Genomic DNA, 9154 nt, shown 5'->3' with positions numbered 1-9154 from the left:
TCTCGTGCATGTTGTTCGAGTAAAAACTTGCTAGCTCCGCAAATACATGTCTCAGGTGGGTTAAGAGAGTCCAATTCATCCCACAATATCTTCAATTGAGTGTAATAAACAATGACTGACTTTTCATCCTGTTTCAAGTTAGAAATTGCAGTTTTCAATTGAAACAATTTAGGAGCATTTGCTTGAGAGAACCTGACATGTAAGTCCTTCCATATAGTGAAGGCAGAGTTAGCATACAAGCATGATGATCGAATATCTGGTTCGCACGAGTTCGTAATCCAGCTGACCATCAGATCATCACATCGTTTCTAACAAGCCTTTTTTGCCGGGTCTTTTGGTGGAGGTAAAGAGCCATCAACAAAGGCAAGCTTGCCCTTCGCATTCAACGCCTTGGTGATACCGCGAGCCCAGCTTGGATAAGACAGCATTCACCATTGAGAAGGGGAGAGTAAAACACAGCAGTAGGGCTATCACTAGGATGGATAAGATATGGATCAATCTGCTTAAATGTTGAAAATGCAGATTCTGGAGATTTTTCTGGAGTTGTAGTGATTTTAGGATCACCATTAGCATTTTCAGAATGATGGGGAGATGTGGGAGGAGACGCCATCGTTTTTCTGCTAAGATGATTTAAGAGAGATGACACAGGTTTAATCTAATACCATGTGAAATAATAAAACTGAAATTGTTATTGATTATTGAACTATTACAACTGAGCTGCTTATATAGCATAAAAATGATACATTCATGGAGAGATTGCAGCAGTAGTTAAGATATGAGAGCAAATCCCTCTAACACTAATTTGTAAGCTATAAATCAGGGATATTAAATTATGTACAACTGTTATACTAATTGCTAGCTATAGTTTAGGGATCCTATAATGTTTACATGATATAGTATAGATAATTCTTATAAAATTATTTTCAGGTGTTCGAGCCCTATTATTTAGTTATAAATGATTCGGAGACCCGTTTTAATTCCGAAAAATGTTCAAAAAATTCATAATAAATAAACCGTTCGTCCGTTTAATACGATACGAACGCGTACAGACTCAGAAAAATATTCCGCTTTCATTAAAAATACTTTTGAGACCCAAATCATTTTGTTTCGAAATGTTACTTGTTTTACAAGTCATTCTAAGTCGATTATTGATAGATAAATCGTATTTTGACCCAATTTCAGTTTTAAACGTACCGAGTCCTGTGTTATATGAATTATGTGATACGTGAGTTATGTGATTACGTGGTATGTGAATTAAATACATATGTGGGTCAAGAGTCCTGTGTTTGGCTGATATAATTATGTGTGGGCTATCGTATGGGTAGACGATAGGATTTTGACGCGTAGTTCGTCGAGTGATTATCGTTTTGACGATTAAAGTTCTATATTTTAATTATAGATGCGGATCATTCGAGCTGATCGGGACAAGACGTTGGATATAGAATAAGATGGAATGGCATTGGATATCTGGCTTCTAGCAATCGCAGGAGCAGCATATCGGTGAAGTGTTGAAAAGAAAGACGGTGATACTTTAAGACAGAATGTCAGAATAGATGCGTCATTGCGAGTGTGACTAACTGCTAAAACCCAAAGGTAAGTACCCCTGACTTCACTTATCATTCAAGTGACGTTTATTTCGAATTATATTATGCAAGTATTGTTTTCCCTATTCTCTGTTCGGAATAGATAAATGTTTTACATATCGCTGAATTAAATAATTCTGTTTATGCAAATACTCATCTGCTATTCTATATTCAGAATAGTCAAGTGATTTTACTTATCCAATTACTGGATTTATAAATATTTTGGATTTTGAGAAAAGTGACTTGGTTGTGAATATTCCTACCCAAGTTAATGGGGGAATAAAATTATTTCGGGTGTCGAGTATTATGACCCCTTTTCAATAAAAGGTTTTGAGATTTGATGGTTACTGGTAGCGTAAGAGGCCGAGGCACCGGTCCAGCGTGAGCTATTATACGGAAGTGCAATACAGAAGTGTAATATCTTACAAGGCTAGTTATGCCTTTTTCTGGCGCCCTATAGGTACCGTATGTCTTCGGAATATAGGTAGTACCTATATTTACGGTATACTGCGGGATACCGGTGCTGTTTCATGACTGATCATCAGGAACAGCATAGTGCATAATTTGGTTCCAATCGAAATTATTATATTGCTTTTGACATCTTACAAGGAATGATTTATTAAGTATTTTATTTTCGGATAAAAGATGAAATGTGGTTTTGATTCAGTTTCTTATTTTGAGGATACTTAGTTTGTTGTTAAATATCAAAGATGGTATTAGTACAGATGATTTGTGTTGACTTCAGTATGGAATGTTGTGAGCATCAAAGTTCGTAGTGATATCTAATTTGATATGATAACAAAAAAAGTATTAATTTCAAGAGTTCGGTTTTGAGTAAAATTTACGATTCAATCCATAATCATTGTTTCATGTTAGAATTGTTTACGATATTTCCGTAAACACTGTTTTACGAGTTTTATTCTCGTCAAGATTCAAAGTATTGCTGAAGCATTTGGCTTGAAAATATCAAAAAGAGTTTTATCTTTCAGCAATTATGATTTCTAAATATTTTGCGCTGATGCAGATGTCAGTTTTTTTTTATCAAAATGACCCGATATTTACTATAATGAACTTGCTGAGCATTTCTTCCGCTCATACTTGCCTGTTTTTTTAAATTTAACCTCCAGTGAGGATTAGCTTGCGATATTTAGCTGCGTAATTCGAGAAAGCAAAGACGAAGCTTTTTGAAAGGTGGCTGGTCCAGGGTTTGCGGGCTAGTGTAAGTTTTATTGTATAAAGTTGTTTATATTATATTATATTATAGTTGTATATTTTATTTGGGCCTAGTATACTTCATTTCGAAGTTATACTAGTGGGTTTAGTTTTGAGTTGGTATTTGTTGAAAAGAGTTTTAAAAGTAAAAGATAGAGAAAAATTATTTGTGGAATTTTGATTTCTTGTTTCTAGAAATGTAACCTTAAAAGATCTTGGATTAGTTGGGGTCATTTATGCTAAATATCTTCCGCTGGCATTTGTTTATTGATTAAACAGGTTGATTTGGATTAAAGTTTTATAGTGACGACCAAAAACTTTGACCCCGGATTTGGGGGCATTACAGGTTGGTATCAGAGCTGAGGTTATAGTAAACTAGAAACGAGAGTGTGTAGGAGTGTGTATAGCTATGTGAGGACGTTTGAGCTCATATCGAGTTCCTGTTGGACTATCGGATATAGTGCCAACGATTAAGTTAAGATAAGACAGATTCGTTTGAGATGGTTATGCTAAGCTGGATGGAACTCCTGGCAGTTGCAAAACTTCTGTTGTGGAACCTTTCGAGGCTACTACGATTTGATGACGATGAAGATTAACGATATCCCTGGAATATGAAGAAGTGTCAACAGAAGAATTCAAACAGAAGATAAGCATTGAGACTTTGGCAATACCTTCTCTTTCTATAATTTCTTTTGACCTCTCTCAAAAGAGGTATCTGTTAGAGGATATATTCCCTAACACTCGTTTAATCATTTTGTTACAGAATCTTGTTTTCTGGATTTCATTTTTCTCCAGAAATATCAGCTCTGAAATATTTTCAGTTTTATTCATTTGATTTTGGATTCCATTGATATTCTTTAATTCTGACTGAGATGAACAACCCTAACTATAGGGGACACAAGGTATACCTGTCTGTGTGATAGGAGTTGGATGGGACGCCATCACTTGTGTGTATTGTGAATACATGAAGGTTAACAACCTTTAGTAGTGTCTTAATTTAGACACGCAATACCAAGTTCATTTGATCATACCGATCTCTCAGTTTTTCTCCTATTTCAACAATACTTTTTCTCAAATTCAGATCTTGGTCCCGTTATGGTATCAAATTCATTTCTTTTTGAAATTCCATGATTTTGTCATCACTAACATTCGAAGGTATGCCAAGCAAGTAAGCTGAGTTATCCTGGTCAAGTCAAAGTAAGGCAGTATGATGGAATTACCAAGGACGACAGTGGAGTGCAATGAGATTAAAATATCAACGGCGTACAACGAAGTCAATCTGTTTCTTTATTTCTCTCTCTATTTATCTCTATCCCTCTCTTTCTTTTTCTTTCTCTTTATCTTTCTCTCTATTCTTCTTTCTCGCAATCGGTAAAAAGTGATTTTATTGAAGAATTGGTCAAAGGGTGTGAATGGAACAGTGGTGCACAGTGAAGCTCCTGTAAAAGTTTTATATACAAGGAATACAAGATTTATTTGAGATTATGGAAAATCGAGTTTATTTGGAAATGGAAAATTTGTGATAAGATCCCTAGTGCTCTTTTCTGCTGATTCCGAGGACAGAATCCTTATAAGGGGGGTAGATTGTAATATCCCATATTTTCAGATATTATTTTTATAATTATTTGAAATTATTTATGTGATTTTATGTGAATTTTAGTAAATTATCTGATAATTGGAATTGATGTTTGGGTGTTTATACGTGATATTATTTGAGTATTTGAATTTTTATATGTCCAGAATAAAATATAGATAATTGTGATATTTTTCTGGTAATTTTTGGACTGTTATATGATTTTATATTGATTTATGAATTATTAATTATTTTCTGAGTAATTACCAAAATTATTTTATAAAGTCGGGAATCGTCCAACCGCAACTGTTTTTGCGTTTTACAACACGAAACTCTTTCGAAAACTCCTTCCTAACCTAATCTGGTAATTCCGGACATTATCTGTGTTTTGACTTTTTCAATCCGGATTACGGTTTGACCCGTGCGCGGCCCGACGCAAGATTTTCGATACGATAGTTATTTCGGTAATCAACAAAATCCGTGTTCTCGAGAGACGGGATATTTTTACATTATTTTCGTATATGGTGGTTTATAAAAAGCTCGGTTTTGATGATTATCCAAATATGGTATTAAATTGTATCACTTTTTTAGTTACTTAGCAGCTAAGTAATCTATTTTCGGATATTTATTTGCATAAATACTTGGATTGTCTTTAAAATTGTTTTTATGGTTTTATAATTACAATAATTATTTTTGGGATTTTATAAAATTTAGAAATCAAAATTTCATCAATTATTTAGCCCTGTATGATTTTCTGATTTTATTTAATTATAAAAATCTGTATTTAATTCTAGAATCCTTCAAAAATTATGAAACTCATATTTATATAAGTTTGGAATATTCCGAGAATTTTAAAATTATTTTGGAAATTTTTAGGATTAATTTCACCTGCGCGTTGATTCGTTTAATTGATAAAAGCGGGTATAAATTGCATTTCAAAAATTGTTTTAAAATTTCGAAATTTATGTTTTTATAAATTTCGGGATATTTGTAACATTTTAAGACTATTTTCGTAATTTTCTGAATTTGTTTCAAGCGCAGCTCGGTTCGTTAAATTGTGTAATGCGGGTATAACGAGCAAGTCAAAAATGCTTTAAAAATTATGAAAATTTTATTTTATTAGTTTTTAATTATTCCGAGAATTTTAAAACTTATTTGATAATTTTCGGGTTAATTGTACCCGTAAGTCTGCTCGTTAAATTCTAAATTTCGGGACAAAATTTGGCTTGTATGTTGATAAGTACTGCAAGTAGTACATTGGAAGGAAGAAAAAAAAACAGAAACGTGTAAAGCCCCAGCCCCTGCCACGTGCCGCCCCTCCCCCTTCTTTATCTCTGCGTTAACAAAATAAACCCCCTCCCCGTTTCCTTTTTACCAAAACAGTTTCTCTCCCTTCTCTCTATGTCTCTCTTTCTCTCGTATTATTTATTTACTTTTAACTTTCAAAAATTCATATCTTCTCAACCGTTCATCCAAATTTTAATTATTATATATATAAACGATCAGCGCTTCGATACCTACGCATAGGTATATATATTGCAAGGTTTTGAGAAGAAAATTTGCGGGGCATATTTCCGCTATATTTCCATTTTAATTTATTTTCGGGACATTAAAAAGGAGTTTGAAGGCGTTGATTACTCCACATGGCATCTCAGCGTGTATATGTCTATGACTATTAATTTCGGATTTTTCTGGAGATATTTTCCGGACATCAGATATTCTCTTCGGGGTGATCAGAATTTATTTTGGGTAACGATTCCGAAATTCCGCCTTCGTACTTTTGTATATTATAGCATGTTAGTGTTAATATATTTATTTCATAATTTTTAGAAGTTTTTGTAGAAGTCATTTTTGACCGTGTTATTCATTTATGGAGTGTTTATACGCGTAAATATAAATTATTGTGTTAATTGTTGTTGATTGTGTCGATATGATATCGACTGGCAGTCCAAGAAATAGAGGAGGTGCTGTCCGATTTCCAAGAAAATATTATTTTAAATTATTTTCCAGGCTCGATAATTCTTATAAAATTATTTTCGGGTGTTCGAGCCCTATTATTTAGTTATAAATGATTCGGAGACCCGTTTTAATTCGGAAAAATGTTCAAAATATTCATAATAAATAAACCGTTCGTCCGTTTAATACGAAACGAACGCGTATAGACTCAGAAAAATATTCCGCTTTCATTAAAAATACTTTCGAGACCCAAATCATTTTGTTTCGAAAGGTTACTTGTTTTACAAGTCATTCTAAGTCGATTATTGATCGATAAATCGTATTTTGACCCAATTTCAGTTTTAAACGTACTGAGTCCTGTGTTATATGAATTATGTGATACGTGAGTTATGTGATTACGTGGTATGTGAATTAAATACATGTGTGGGTCAAGAGTCCTGTGTTTGGCTGATATAATTATGTGTGGGCTATCGTATGGGTAGACGATAGGATTTTGACGCGTAGTTCGTCGAGTGATTATCGTTTTGACGATTAAAGTTCTATATTTTAATTATAGATGCGGATCATTCGAGCTGATCGGGACAAGACGTTGGATAAAGAATAAGATGGAATGGCATTAGATATCTGGCTTCTAGGAATCGCAGAAGCAGCATATCGGTGAAGTGTTGAAAAGAAAGACGGTGATACTTTAAGACAGAATGTCAGAATAGATGCGTCATTGCGAGTGTGACTAACTGCTAAAACCCAAAGGCAAGTACCCCTGACTTCACTTATCATTCAAGTGACGTTTATTTCAAATTATATTATGCAAGTATTATTTTCCCTATTCTCTGTTCGGAATAGATAAATGTTTTACATATCGCTGAATTAAATAATTCTGTTTATGCAAATACTCATCTGCTATTCTATATTCAGAATAGTCAAGTGATTTTACTTATCCAATTACTGGATTTATAAATGTTTTGGATTTTGAGAAAAGTGACTTGGTTGTGAATATTCCTATCCAAGTTAATGGGGGAATAAAATTATTTCGGGTGTCGAGTATTATGACCCCTTTTCAATAAAAGGTTTTGAGATTTGATGGTTACTGGTAGCGTAAGAGGCCGAGGCACCGGTCCAGCGTGAGCTATTATACGGAAGTGCAATACAGAAGTGTAATATCTTACAAGGCTAGTTATGCCTTTTTCTGGCGCCCTATAGGTACCGTATGTCTTCGGAATACAGGTAGTACCTATATTTACGGTATACTGCGGGATACCGGTGCTGTTTCATGACTGATCATCAGGAACAACATAGTGCATAATTTGGTTCCAATCGAAATTATTATATTGCTTTTGACATCTTACAAGGAATGATTTATTAAGTATTTTATTTTCGGATAAAAGATGAAATGTGATTTTGATTCAGTTTCTTATTTTGAGGATACTTAGTTTGTTGTTAAATATCAAAGATGGTATTAGTAAAGATGATTGGTGTTGACTTCAGTATGGAATGTTGTGAGCATCAAAGTTCGTAGTGATATCTAATTTGATATGATAACAAAATAAGTATTAATTTCAAGAGTTCGGTTTTGAGTAAAATTTACGATTCAATCCATAATCATTGTTTCATGTTAGAATTGTTTACGATATTTCCGTAAACACTGTTTTACGAGTTTTATTCTCGTCAAGATTCAAAGTATTGCTGAAGCATTTCGCTTGAAAATATCAAAAAGAGTTTTATGATTCAGCAATTATGATTTCTAAATATTCTGCGCTGATGCAGATATCAGTTTTTTTATCAAAATGACTCGATATTTACTATAATGAACTTGCTGAGCATTTCTTCCGCTCATACTTGCCTGTTTTTTTAAATTTAACCTCCAGTGAGGATTAGCTTGCGATATTTAGCTGCGTAATTCGAGAAAGCAAAGACGAAGATTTTTGAAAGGTGGCTGGTCCAGGGTTTGCGGGCTAGTGTAAGTTTTATTGTATAAAGTTGTTTATATTATATTATATTATAGTTGTATATTTTATTTGGGCCTAGTATACTTCATTTCGAAGTTATACTAGCGGGTTTAGTTTTGAGTTGGTATTTGTTGAAAAAAGTTTTAAAAGTAAAAGATAGAGAAAAATTATTTGTGGAATTTTGATTTCTTGTTTCTAGAAATGTAACCTTAAAAGATCTTGGATTAGTTGGGGCCATTTATGCTAAATATCTTCCGCTGACATTTGTTTATTGATTAAACAGGTTGATTTGGATTAAAGTTTTATAGTGACGACCAAAAACTTTGACCCCGGATTTGGGGGCGTTACAGGTTGGTATCAGAGCTGAGGTTATAGTAAACTAGAAACGAGAGTGTGTAGGAGTGTGTATAGCTATGTGAGGACGTTTGAGCTCATATCGAGTTCCTGTTGGACTATCAGATATAGTGCCAACGATTAAGTTAAGATAAGACAGATTCGTTTGAGATGGTTGTGCTAAGCTGGATGGAACTCCTGGCAGTTGCAAAACTTCTATTGTGGAACCTTTCGAGGCTACTACGATTCGACGACGATGAAGATTATCGATATCCCTGGAATATGAAGAAGTGTCAACAGAAGAATTCAAACAGAAGATAAGCATTAAGACTTTGGCAATACCTTCTCTTTCTATAATTTCTTTTGACCTCTCTCAAAAGAGGTATCTGTTAGAGGATATATTCCCTAACACTCGTTTAATCATTTTATTACAGAATCTTGTTTTCTGGATTTCATTTTTCTCCAGAAATATCAGCTCTGAAATATTTTCAGTTTTATTCATTTGATTTTGGATTCCATTGATATTCTTTAATTCTGACTGAGATGAACAA

The sequence above is a fragment of the Apium graveolens genome, chromosome 1 (genome assembly GCF_009905375.1).
Source record: "Apium graveolens cultivar Ventura chromosome 1, ASM990537v1, whole genome shotgun sequence".
Taxonomy (NCBI): Eukaryota; Viridiplantae; Streptophyta; class Magnoliopsida; order Apiales; family Apiaceae; genus Apium; species Apium graveolens.
The sequence above is the reverse complement of the archived record's forward strand: the minus strand, read 5'-3'. Positions refer to the sequence as shown.